Source organism: Podarcis erhardii (genome assembly GCF_964252035.2).
Source record: "Podarcis erhardii genome assembly, chromosome: 14".
Taxonomy (NCBI): Eukaryota; Metazoa; Chordata; class Lepidosauria; order Squamata; family Lacertidae; genus Podarcis; species Podarcis erhardii.
In genome coordinates, this window is record NC_138503.1 from 450,597 (window position 1) to 464,381 (window position 13,785).

At 50.0% G+C, this 13,785-nt stretch overlaps 1 long non-coding RNA gene across 1 annotated transcript; it reads left to right on the top strand.

The window, feature by feature from the left end:
• Positions 1-488: 488 nt before the first annotated feature.
• On the top strand, positions 489-13,270 carry LOC309328942. The gene is made up of 2 exons (XR_014150928.1): positions 489-691; positions 13,231-13,270. It is a non-coding gene; the product is annotated as an uncharacterized lncRNA (long non-coding RNA).
• Positions 13,271-13,785: the final 515 nt, after the last annotated feature.

Sequence of the window (13,785 nt, forward strand, 5' to 3'; positions counted from 1 at the left end):
TGAAAAACTATCACCATAATGACAAATTCACCACAAAACTTGAAAGAAGCAGAATAACCCAAAACAAAGAAGAAACATCAGAATCATTAAAACCAATTGAGGTGAAGCAGAGTCACCCTTAATTGAACAAACAACACCAAGAAAAGCAAAATCACTAGAAACATGACTTGCACACAATACATAGCAGATAAGTTCACACTGGTTTGGGTGTTTCTGGTGGAATTGCTTTTCAGTATTTAACTTGTTTCTTTGGGTTCTTTTCATGTAGTTTCTGTTTGGGGTGGTTTCCTTGGTTTGGGGTGGTTTACTTGCTTTTCAAAATTATCAGACATAAATATGACACTAATACCATCAGAAGGACAAAAATTGGAAACCCACCCCAGAAATGACAAAACACCTGTTACGGCAAAATCTGGGTGCGAGGCTGCCCTGCCACCCAGCTCATCGGACTAAGTCTGTGGGTCCCTGCGGAGGAAAATGAGCTCAGCCGGGCAGGAGCAAGGTGCAGAAGATCCAAGTTTATTGCGCAACAGGTTCAAGACGAGATTGAACAGCGAGAAAGGGGTGACATGAACTTTTGAAACTCCCTCCATGTCCCAGAATACAGTGCAAAATACATCCCAGTTACATCAAGAATACATTAAGGAAAGGTTGGGTTACACAGATTACATCATGAATACATTAAGGAGAGGTTGGGTTACACCGGATTAACATATGGAGGAGGGAGGGGGAATATGCAGAGTCAGAGATATGCACAGAAAAACACTTCCTGAGTACCGGGGATGAGAAGACAATGGTCCCAAATATGCATAGTCTGCCACCTGACATTGCCTGGAGGAAAGGCTGATCAGAGCGATTTGACAGCATTAGGGTCTTAACACCTTGCTTGAGGGATTATGGAGGACAGGGGAGGTGTGAGGGGGTCCTAGAGAAATTGAGCAAATTGGCACATTGATTTTCTATGGATTTTATAGATTTTTTCCCCTTAATAAATGGATATATTGTAGCGAAGAAGGTGAAGAAGACATGCCCCCCCCTTCCGTAACAGTCCCCCATTCGGAGATAGATTTGCATTAAAGTTCTGTAAGAACTTGCAAATCTTTTCTCCGCACCCTAAATCTCGGTGAAGGTATGGGTGCCCTGTGAATGGGAGTAGGATCTAATGGAAAAAGAGGAGGTGGGTTGAGCAGGGTAGCAAAGGAGGGAGCAACACGGACCAATACAATGTACGCGCGTGTTATATAGATATGCGCTAAATAATAACTTGGTATCTACCATACCAGATGTGTGGGTTTATGCAAACCTGAAAAGGGACTTGCAAAGCATGCCTCTTAAGGTTATTTGCAAGTATAGTAGTGAAGATAGCTGGATATAGGATATCACATAAAAGAACACCTGTTGTATTTTGTTCAATAGTGGTCTATGCTTTACATTTAGCAGGAAGGTCCACTACTGACTGAGGGAAAAAAAAATGCAGTTTGCTTTGTCCCCCGCCATTTTTGTGTTCTCAGGTGTCAAGGTAGCTCTTCTGTGTTCTCACACCGGCATGGTGTCACAGTAGTGGCAATCCCTGGTGAATCCACTTAGGGCTTTCATATTAGCCATGTTGCCTGGCACTCACCACAGCTGGCACAGGTTTGGACACGTCCTGAGGGAAATGTCTTTGCCTTGGCCTTCCTATGGGGTTTTATTATTGTAGGCTCTGGTCTTGCACTCATGGGAAGTTGCTCGCTTGCACTTAAAAGGACCAAAAGCTAATTGCAGCCTGGATACACTTGCCCAATTCACACAGAGTCCAATTTGAATTTATCTTGCCCCATGGTTCTCAACTTTCCAAAGCAATCTGTTAACACAACCATTCTTAAAAGGGCACCTGTCCAAATTAGTTAATTTAACTCTATAAGGGATCATTCCTGCTAAATCAAGGCATATACACCTTCCTGAAGCTTCTCCTTGGTAAAGCGAGTTTTAACACATTTAAAATGGGTAGGGAAGGTTGGCAGTGTGCCAGGTGGGACAACAAAATGTGGTTATAAATTTATCTAATTCTAAACATTGGACTACATAATAGCCTGATCTGTTAAAAGGCATAAAATGTATGAGAATCCTCCACTGGGGTGTAAGGAATAAGACATTAGACATAAAAACAATTACACACAAAAATAGCCACAAAAATAGCCCCCCCCATTTGTGGAAATAACACACTGTCAGACACATTTCAACATTCCTACATAATAACACATAATACAAAACAAACTAATTAAGTATCAGTTGCATATCTTGAGACAATTGTGATATTTTTACACATGTATCTTGAGGTTCAAAAGTGAGAAAATGTCCTTGCAATTCAACTCCTCCCCCCTTTGTCAGCCCCACTCCCCCGGCAGTCTATATCCTTTGAAAGAGATAGCTGTGGCCACTTTGAAAACTTTGGTGTCTGTTGTTGTTGCAGGTCTTGTGGTGATGAAGCTTTTCATTGGATCTGTAGTAACACATTTGTAGAAGTGATATCCTGTAAGGGCCGGGTGGACTTAAAAGACAGAGTTAAAATAATAATAACACACACACACACACACACACACACACACACACACAATGACCTATGAGGAACCAAAATAAATAAATGCTAAGACACAAAATTTTAAGAAATCTGAAGTAACAATGAAAATAAAAGAGTGTTTCTTGATGTGACAACATCGGCTAGAATGTTAATAGCAAAATACTGGGAAATGACTTAATGACAATTTAAAGTTGTGCAAGTACCTTGAACTAGCCAAAATGACAGAATTAATAAGAAATGCTCAGGCAAAAGGTAAACAAATACCATTCCACAAACAATGTTTGGTTGTGCTTCGATTAACTTCATAGACATCATGGAAAAACGGATTAAATAAATGAAAACAGATTATTTATAACTCTAAAAGTGTCAAAGCCACAAAGAGATGGAAGTCACTAATATAGCAGGGATTCAGACTTGTTTCACAGAACAGAAAGAAAGTTGCTGTGGGAGGAAAAAGGGACAAACACTTTGTTATCGGGGTTCACATATCCTGTTAAAAGGGAAAATTATTTCATGTGAGAAGCCCGTCAGGAAATGCTGTTCCTAAAATGCACACAAACAAAGTCTGTGATTTAAATCCCATTGAGGGGGGGACTGCTTTGATATTTACCTGTGAAAAGAATTTGGCATGTTAAGATTTGAAACTTGGCAACCTCTTGACTTTGATGGTCCTTTTGTCTTACGTAGCCCCTGGAGCAAAGGACACATTAAGGGTGATTTCCGTCAATGGTTCCAAGTTTTACATAAGGAAATTTGGATAAATTTTCTCCCTGCAGCCCAAGCTCTCCCCCCTCCTTCCTCTCTCTCTCTTTTTCTTTTTTCCTTTTTTTTTAGCTGATCTAGCCTCTGTGCATGTGCAGAGTTCATGTCCCAGCAAACCTTTTATACTATTGAAAATGTTGAATCTTTTGGCTAAATTAGAATTTGAATAAAGGAAGGGAAGGGTAAGGAGTAGATTTTAAAAATAGGGTTAGATTTAAACAAAAAAGAGAAACTCAGCAATTGAAGTATTCACGAAAGGTAGCAATTGCAGCCCAAGCAAAGGGACTGCTTCCTTTATGTACAGGAAAGGGCTAATATCCCTCTGGCCATTCGCGGAACAATGCCACGCCCTTATATATGGGAAAAAATGGCCAGAGTCAGAATTCATAGGATTTTTAACATTCTAAGTCATTTTAGCCTTACCATTTGCAGACAAAAAAAATTTTTTTTTTCTGACCTTTATTTATAGGATTGGTCAAGGCCCATATGTATTTGTATGTGTTTAAACTTTGAATTGACTTTGAAGTCTGATTTTTAAATAGTAGACAAAATGATAAACACTGTAATCACTCAAATGCTTGATATTACCAGTTGTGCTTCAAAACATCACAGCTTCACGTCTCACCTTTTAAAATTAAAGAGCAAAGCTAGGCTGAATTTCAACTCCAACACCACACCAGAATTTAAGAATTACCCTCCAATGCTTGCGGACACATGTCCTTCCACACAGCCACAAATTGGGAGAGTTGAAAGGGACCCTTGGGTCACCTAGTCCAGCCCTCCAAAATAGGGTTCACAGCAAGATTTCACCGCAAGATTTGTACTACCAAAGAGACACACACTTACGTATGTACACAGGCACTACTGGGGAATAGAGCACAATCAATGCTCCTATAATGTACTAAGGAAGAGGAAAATAAAAGTACCCAGCTTTATACAGAACCCTCTTGTCAGGTCTGCCTCTAGATCCCAGCTCACAGAGGACCAACGCCCGGTGGATATAATATACAAAGTCTTTATTGAAGTTTAGTTTCCATTTCAAGGCTCTGGGCGCGCAGACCCACGTCTCGACGCTAGACCGGCTAAGTCCCCTCTGACTCACTGCTCCTCCCACGCCAGTTTAAGATCCTCGCCCGGCTCCACCTCCTACGCTGTTCTTTCCTTCGCTGGGTCTTTCTGCCCTCTGGGGTCTCCTCCTTCCTGGACTCTTCTGACGCTGACCCCCCTTGGTCTTCCCCTTCCTTCCGGCGGGCTTTAGGACCTGGCTCCCTACCCGGGCTCCCTCCTGTGCCGCTCGCCTGTACATTTGAACTTGGCGCGCGCGCCCAGCTGGTAACCTTCCTCCTGACCGTTTCCCCGCTTCCTGATGTGGGCGTGACCAAACCTGACTCCTCTCCTCCCGCTGGTGGTGAGAGCACTGGTCCCGATTCCTGGGACTCCCCCTCCCCACTGCGCTCTGGTGGGGAAGCTGGTCCTGATTTCCAACTGCTGCTCAGGGACTCCCCGCTGGCCCCTTCCTCCTGGGGCTTCCCCCCTGGAACCCCCCTCGCCCTGGCCATCGGCGCTCCCTTCTGTGAGTCCTCCGATTCGCTGGAGAGGCTTGTGGAATAACTCTTTCCACTGTCACTGCCTGCTCCCCCCTCGTACTCCTCCTCCTCACTCTCCATTTGCTCCCCCTCCTGTGTCTCTCCTTCTGAACCCCTGACATCCATCCCCCCCTCGAAGCCCCCCCTTCCCCCCTCCCCCTCTTCAGGTGCGGGTTCCGGGTGCTCCAGTGTTGTGGGGGTAATTTCAGGATACAGTTCGTCCCCCGAGGCGTGCATCCAGCATGATAAGTCCGGGAAGTCCTCCATGGGCTCGTCGACGGCGATTTCCTCCGCTTCCATCTCCTGGGCGGTGTGTTCGAAATCTGAAGCCGCCCCCAAATCACCCAAGACCCCCTCTCCCTCTGTCGCCTGAGGTGACTCTACTTCCCAGGGTCCCTTCGGCATGTCTCTGCGCCAGCCCACTTCGGGTTGGTCCTCCCACCAATAAGATCCCCCCGTGCCAAACCCTGAGAGTGATCCCTCTGGGGAACTGCCTCCCGGAGTCGATTCCTCAGCTGAAGAGAAACCCCGGAAAGTGCTGGCTGAGTGTGTGGGTGTGAACAGACAGTCGTCAAAAAGGCCCGCCGGCATGGGCTTGTGCGGGAAAAGTGTATGGAATTCTTCCTTGAGCCACTGCTCCTCCAATGCGTAATCCTGCACCCACCTGTTGGCGCTGGCCGGGGTGTCCTCTGTGGCGAGAAGATATTCGATCCCGTCCTCCCCCCACCTTGAGTCTAAAATCTCTGTGGCTTCATTGAGTGGCTCCCCTCTCGGCGACCCCCCCTTTTTGGGCGCTTCCCTGAGCTGGTCTGGCGCTGTCCCTGGTGCCTGAAACCTGTGGGGCTCTCTGTAGGGTGTGAGCACTGATCTATGAAAGACCGGGTGCATTCTGGACCCCTCCGGGAGTGTCAACCGGAAGGCCACTGGGTTGATCTGCGCCTCTACTTGGTACGGCCCTAGCTGCTTGTGCCCCAGCTTCTTCTTGGCCAGCGATCTGGCTGGAACTGCCTGGGCCGCTAACCACACCCAGTCTCCTACCCTGATGTCTTCCCCCACCCTCCTGTGTCGGTCTGCCTGCACTTTGTAAGCCTGTTTCGCCACCTCTAACTGCCTCCTGAGCTGCTCGTGGATCTCCTGCAATTCCGCTGCAACGGCCTCTGCTCCCTGCGGCTCCCCTGCCTTCACCGTCTCCAAACCCGGGAAGGTTCTGGGATGCCGCCCATTGTTGGCGAAAAACGGCGTCACCCCCGTGGACGCGTGCTTCGTGTTGTTGTAGGCAAACTCGGCCAACGGTAGATAGTCCACCCAGGTCGAGGGCTGCTGGTTTGCGTAGCATCTCAGGTACTGCTGCATAATGGCGTTGACTCTCTCCGCCTGCCCGTTGGTCTGCGGGTGTCGCGCCGACGCCAGGCTGACCTTGACGTTCAGGAAACCCATCAGCTTTTGCCAGAAGTTGGATATGAACTGGCGCCCCCTGTCGGACAGGATGGATCGTGGCAGGCCGTGTACCTTGAACACGTGGTCTATAAACAGCTTGGTGGTCTGCTCGGCTGTAGCCACCTTCGCGCAAGGAATGAAGTGGGCCATCTTGGTGAACAAGTCTACTACCACGAGTACTGCCGTCTTGCCCCTCGAGCTGGGCAGATCTGTGACAAAGTCCAGGGCCACCCTCTCCCACGGTTCGAACGGTGTCTGTAGCGGTTCCAACAGGTCTGCCGGCGGCTGGTGTACTGGCTTGGCCCTTTGGCAGGTGTCGCACCTATTGACGTATTCCGCGACATCCCCTCTCATCTTGGGCCACCAAAAGTCTCTGGCTACTAAGTCCACCGTCTTCTCCTTGCCGAAGTGTCCCGCGCTGGGCGCGTCGTGCATCTGTTGTAGGACTTTCGCTCGGAGGTTGTCTCCCGGTACGTAGAGGGCTCCTTTGCGGATGAGCAGGCCGTCGCGTATTTGGAAGTCGTCGTCCCTCGCCGTGCCGCTACGGACCACCTCCATCTTGGCTCGCGCGAAGGAGTCCGTCTGCAGCGCGCGCCGCACTGCGTCCAGGTCCACCGTGGCTGACGCGCATGCCCACGCCTTCGGTGCGAACATGTGCTTGGCCGCCGCCGGTGCCTCTTCCTCGAGATACTGCGGTTTCCTGGACAGCGCGTCCGCCATGATGTTGTTGTTTCCAGGGATGTATTCTATTCTGAAGTCAAAATCTGCAAAGAACTCCGCCCAGCGGATGTGTCTCTGGTTCAGGAACCTCGCCGTGCGCCAGTACTCCAAGTTTTTATGGTCTGTACGGACCTGCACCGTGTGTTTGGCTCCGACGAGGAAGTGCCGCCACGCCTTGAAGGCTGCATGTATGGCCAGTAACTCCCTGTCCCAGATGGTGTAGTTCTGCTCCGACTTGCTGAGTTTTCTGGAGTAGAAAGCGCACGGCCACCAGTCCCCCTGGTGGTCTTGCTGCAACAGGACGGCCCCGACGGCCCTGTCTGAGGCGTCCGTCTCCACTCTCATGGGCCTGCTGGGGTTCACGTGTAGCAGGTGTTCCTCGGACGCGAAGAGATTCTTGAGCTTTTGAAAGGACTGCTCTGCCTGCTCCGTCCAGATGAATTTCTTCTTCTTGGCACTGAGGGTGTCGGTGATGGCCGCTGTCTGCATGGCGAAACCTTTGATGAACTTGCGATAAAAGTTGGCAAAGCCGACAAACCTCTGGACTTCCTTCCGATTGCGTGGGCTCTTACAGTCCAGCACTGCACGTACCTTGGTACTGTCCATGGCGAGTCCCTTGTCGGACAGTTTGTAGCCCAGGAAGTCCACCTCCGTCTTGTCGAACTGGCACTTCTCCAGCTTGGCATAAAGCCTGTGCTCCCGCAGCCGTTGCAGAACCTCCCTGACATCCCTCTCGTGATCCTCCGGCGACTCCGAGAAGATGAGGATGTCGTCCAGGAAGCAGACGCACTTCTTGTAGAGAAGACCCGCCAAGACATGATGCATGAATGCTTGAAAGCAGTGGGAGCCATTTTGTAATCCAAAAGGCATAACTCTATACTCATAGGTGCCCAGCGGCGTAAACATGGCCGTTTTCCCCTCGTCACCTTCGCGCACGCGAATGAGATTGTACGCTCCCCGCAGATCCAACTTGGTAAAGATGCGACCCTTCCTCACCGTCGCCAGCAAGTCATCGATCTTGGGCATAGGGAAGGCTGAGGGCTTGGTCTTCTGGTTTAAGACGCGGTAATCAACGATCAGCCTTTTCTGGGGCGTGTCCCGCTTCCCCACAAAAAATACGGGACTGCCCCCCACCGCCTTGGACTCTCGGATGAATCCCCGCTTCAAGTTGTGATCTATGAACTCCCTGAGCTCCTGCAATTCATCCTCCAACATGGAATACAGTTTCCCCGTCGGGAGCGTCGCCCCCGGCAGGAGGTCAATCTTGCAGTCGTAGGGTCTGTGGGGAGGCAGCTTGTCCGCTTCTTTCTCGCAGAAGACCTCCAAAAACTCTTTGTACTTGTTAGGTACTGCTTGCAGGATGCCCAAGTTCAGCTGTGGTCCATCCTCCTGCCCCTCATCTTCCAGGTTAGCCAGGATGCAGTGTTCTGCGCAGTAGGAGGAGCCGAAGGTTAGTTGACGCTGGTACCAAGCTAATGCCGGGCTGTGCCTATCCAGCCAACTCATGCCCAACACTATGGGCGTGTCTGACAAGCGGGTGACGTTGAAGCTGATGACTTCGCGGTGATTACCAATGCGCATCACCATTGGCGGTGTCTGCTGTAGCACTTGCCCTCCCAGTAGCTCCCTGCCGTCCACCGTGACGACGTTCAGAGGTACCGTCGCTGGCAGAAGGGCTATGCCATGTTGCTGGATGAACTCCATGCCTATAAAATCTGCATTGCTCCCAGAATCAATGGAAATGGGGACTTCCACGGTGAGCCCATTTGGGAGCTGGAGGGATGCGGTGAGCTGCACCACTGGTTTGGGCGGGAGGGGGTCTGTGGGCTGTAAGATGCCTGGGGACTGCTTCACTGATACGTCTGGCTGGGCCCCAGTAGCTCCACTTCCAGCCAGACAGTGCCGTTTCCCTGCTGTGGTGCAGTCTGCTGAACTGATTCTGTTACTGTTGCTGAGGCTGCAGTGTGCTTGTGGATCCTCCGGGGACACTCTTTCGCCATGTGTTGAGCACTGTCGCAGATGTAGCACTTCCTGGTCCCTCTAGGAGGCTTCATTTTGACTGCTCCCGGCGTTAGGGCTCCGGCTGGGGACTGAGCCTTAGCACCACCTATCTCCATCGGCTCCTCTCCCTCTCCCAGCGGAGGCATGGATCGAGCGCGCGCCGCTTCCTTGGGAAAGGGGGGCGGTCCTCTCGCTGGCGTGCGTCCCCAATGCCCTTCCTCCTTGTCCCAAGGGCGTCCTTCCAGCCTAACCCTCATCGTGAGTGCCCTCTCCACAACGTCTTTGGTGGTCTGGGGTCTCTCCCCCCTTGCAATTTCGTCTTTTACAGCTCCATTCAGCCCTTCCCAGAAAAGGTCTCTGACTGCAGCTGAATTTTTTTCCCACCCCAGCGCATTCACCAATCCAAAGAAGCGGGAATGATACTCCCTCACCGTGGCTCTCCCTTGTTTCAGCCCATGTATCTGTTTTCTGGCGATATCAATGTCTATTGTTGATAAAAAACACGAATCCATGGCTTTAATGAAGGCATCCGCACTTCGGAGCGCCGGATCCTTATCTCTCCACAGATTGCGCAGCCACGCTTTTGCTTCTCCATGCAAATGAGATAATATAAATCCCACCCTCTCCTGCTCATCTCTAAAGTCTCTATCCAGCAATTGCAGCGCAAACAGCACGTCTGCTCGGAAGTTAGGGTACTGCTGCAAATTCCCATCGAAATGAGACACACGGCTGCCCCCTCTCTTCCCCAGCCCAATCCCCTCTGGCTTTGGGGGGGGTGCCCCTGCTTTGTAAGCGCTTCCAACCTGGCTTGTAGATCCTTGCAGGCAGCAGCTGCTTCGTCTTCCCTCCTCCTAGAAGCGAGTATCTCCTCGTTGAGTCGCGTCACTGCATTTTGCAGGGCTGCCATTTGCTGTTCGGTAGTCATCTTGCCTTGCTTTTGTGAGCTCGTTAAGCACCAATCTTCGCCCCTCGCTGCGAGGTTCTTGGTGAAAGATGGGCGAGAGGGGACTTACTGTCAGGTCTGCCTCTAGATCCCAGCTCACAGAGGACCAACGCCCGGTGGATATAATATACAAAGTCTTTATTGAAGTTTAGTTTCCATTTCAAGGCTCTGGGCGCGCAGACCCACGTCTCGACGCTAGACCGGCTAAGTCCCCTCTGACTCACTGCTCCTCCCACACCAGTTTAAGATCCTCGCCCGGCTCCACCTCCTACGCTGTTCTTTCCTTCGCTGGGTCTTTCTGCCCTCTGGGGTCTCCTCCTTCCTGGACTCTTCTGACGCTGACCCCCCTTGGTCTTCCCCTTCCTTCCGGCGGGCTTTAGGACCTGGCTCCCTACCCGGGCTCCCTCCTGTGCCGCTCGCCTGTACATTTGAACTTGGCGCGCGCGCCCAGCTGGTAACCTTCCTCCTGACCGTTTCCCCGCTTCCTGATGTGGGCGTGACCAAACCTGACTCCTCTCCTCCCGCTGGTGGTGAGAGCACTGGTCCCGATTCCTGGGACTCCCCCTCCCCACTGCGCTCTGGTGGGGAAGCTGGTCCTGATTTCCAACTGCTGCTCAGGGACTCCCCGCTGGCCCCTTCCTCCTGGGGCTTCCCCCCTGGAACCCCCCTCGCCCTGGCCATCGGCGCTCCCTTCTGTGAGTCCTCCGATTCGCTGGAGAGGCTTGTGGAATAACTCTTTCCACTGTCACTGCCTGCTCCCCCCTCGTACTCCTCCTCCTCACTCTCCATTTGCTCCCCCTCCTGTGTCTCTCCTTCTGAACCCCTGACACCTCTAAAGGAAGAACAGTTTTCCTAAGATAAGATAGGAAGAGAATCTGGGAGAGAATATTTTATAAGCATAGGGTTATTTCAGTTGATATAACCACTCAAATAATAATATAGTCCTGGATTTGATTTAAACGGGATACAAAAGTTAATAATGTCTCTGAACTTGCATAGGAATAGTACGCCTAACTACGATTTTTAAATAACGATACATAGGAAAGTGAGATGTCGGGTACTTTTAGCAAAGAATGTGCTCCCCCCCTTTTGTAGGAAGCTTACTCGGGAGTAAATTCACTCAGCACGGAAGTAAGAAAGGGGGGGGGGACCTGAAAGAGACTGAAACAAGTGGGGAAGGCATTTTCCAATAAGAAGCCAGGAAACCCTGGCTGGTCTTAGAGACTGATATCATGACTGGACTCTACAGACAGACAACTGTTGTCCATCGAAGACCCTACCTTCCATTAACAACCCTCTCAGAAAGAACACCCATCCTCATAAGCATGTGCTCAATGAAACAGACACTGCATTTTAGCTTGAGAGAGCAGTTGTGCTCAACTACGCTTTTGCAGCAGAAACATCTAATTCACATTAGAAACATTCACATTCCAGAAACATTAGAAACATTCACATTCCAAAATAGACTGTAGACTCACAATCTGAAAAGTTGCGGCAAAGCAAGAGGTGGGGTAAACATTTGCACCCTTCATTCTCATTTTGTCTTATTTAGGACTGATAAGGTCCAGCATGGCTTCCTTAGATTTAAATTTTGAAGCAAGCTTGCAGTTTAAACTATGCGCGCTTAAGAAAGGCAGTCTGTCAGAGACAGAAGGAACAGACAACACACATAACAGACAACATGTAAACATATATATTCTCATCCTTTAGTTGGTTATTGCAAGGAGTTGGGCGCTTCCTTTAGCTTCATTAAGTGAAATTAGTAGGAAGGTCCCACATGGTTTTAAGAGCCTCCTTGCCTCTTCAAACACCACCAGTTAACCAAACTGGCAGGGCTCACAATGCTTAGTTGACTGGGTACCCCTTTATATACGCATGCGTTGTTGTTGTTGCTTTTTGTTGTTGTTATCTTTTTTTTTCTGGGATAGAGAAGGGAGAAAGAGAGGGGTTGATTAGGATTTGGGTAACTTGTACAGGGGGCTATTTAGGGTTTTTCCTTTTCTTTGTTGCTTGGCAACTTCCTAACAGCTTAACGAGCTTCACCCACTCGGTTCTTTTCCTATTCCTGTCTTATTTCCTATTTATACGTTTTTAACGAGCTCTACCCACTCGGTTCCTTTCCTATTCCTGTCTTATTTCCTATTCCATAACTTGGGGTTCCTTTCCACTCTGCCAATCCTGCCCAATTCCTCATGGGCTATCCCTCCTGGCAACCTCCTACCTATCGTCACAATCTCAGGAAAAGGGGCCCTACTGAACGCCCGCGCCGTGCGGTGCCAGATCGGGTGATCCCTGGACAGAGTTTCGAACTGAAAATCCCCCTTGCTTTTGGAAGCGGGCTCACGCACGATACACGTGTTACGTGGCACCGACCAGTGCGGCTGGGATTGGTGATAGAAAGCCAGACCCCTTCCTGCCCCCTCGGTAAGGGCGCTCGGGAAGTTCGGAAGAAGAACTCCAACCCCTTGCTTTCAACTGGGATTGCCCGTTGCGGAGAGTTGGCTGTCTTTCAAGCCGGCTCTCTCCGTCTTACTTTCGGACTCCCAATTGGTGCGGCTGGCTGGAGGGGTTTTAGAGGAGAAAGAGATAGAGCTCAGAACCCCCCTTTCGGGTCGAGCAGCAGTCCACGGTCTCTCTCACCAATTGGACCAAGAGACAGGCGAGAAGGAGCGATAGAGAGGAGGGCAGAAAATTCAGTTGCCAGGAGATTTCCACCCCTTTCCCACCAGTGCACTGGATTTTCCTTTTCCTTATACTCACGCGTCTTCTATGATGATCCCGGGATTGATGAATAAGCCGGCTGGATCCCTCTTTGCTCCCCGGCTGAACTCTTGGGGCATTCGATTACCTCCCGGAAGATGGCCAGGGGTCCAAAGGATCTTTCCAGGCAAAATGGCCTGGTGCCGGCTGAAGATTTCAGGGCCCCCGGTCAGCAACACAGGAGAACCGCAAAGCCCCACGTTGGGCGCCATCTGTTACGGCAAAATCTGGGTGCGAGGCTGCCCTGCCACCCAGCTCGTCGGACTAAGTCCGTGGGTCCCTGCGGAGGAAAATGAGCTCAGCCGGGCAGGAGCAAGGTGCAGAAGATCCAAGTTTATTGCGCAACAGGTTCAAGACGAGATTGAACAGCGAGAAAGGGGTGACATGAACTTTTGAAACTCCATGTCCCAGAATACAGTGCAAAATACATCCCAGTTACATCATGAATACATTAAGGAAAGGTTGGGTTACACAGATTACATCATGAATACATTAAGGAGAGGTTGGGTTACACCGGATTAACATATGGAGGAGGGAGGGGGAATATGCAGAGTCAGAGATATGCACTGAAAAACACTTCCTGAGTACCGGGGATGAGAAGACAATGGTCCCAAATATGCATAGTCTGCCACCTGACATTGCCTGGAGGAAAGGCTGATCAGAGCGATTTGACAGCATTAGGGTCTTAACACCTTGCTTGAGGGATTATGGAGGACAGGGGAGGTGTGAGGGGGTCCTAGAGAAATTGAGCAAATTGGCACATTGATTTTCTATGGATTTTATAGATTCCCCCCCCCTTAATAAATGGATATATTGTAGCGAAGAAGGTGAAGAAGACATGCCCCCCCCTTCCGTAACACACCGGAGAAGACACAAAAATGGTGAAAAGCCATCGCCAAAATGCCAAATTCTCCACAAAACACGATAGAAGCAGAATAACCCAAACCACAGAAAAAACCGTCATAATCATTGAGGAGAAGCAGAACCACTCTAAACTGAACACGCAACACAAGGAA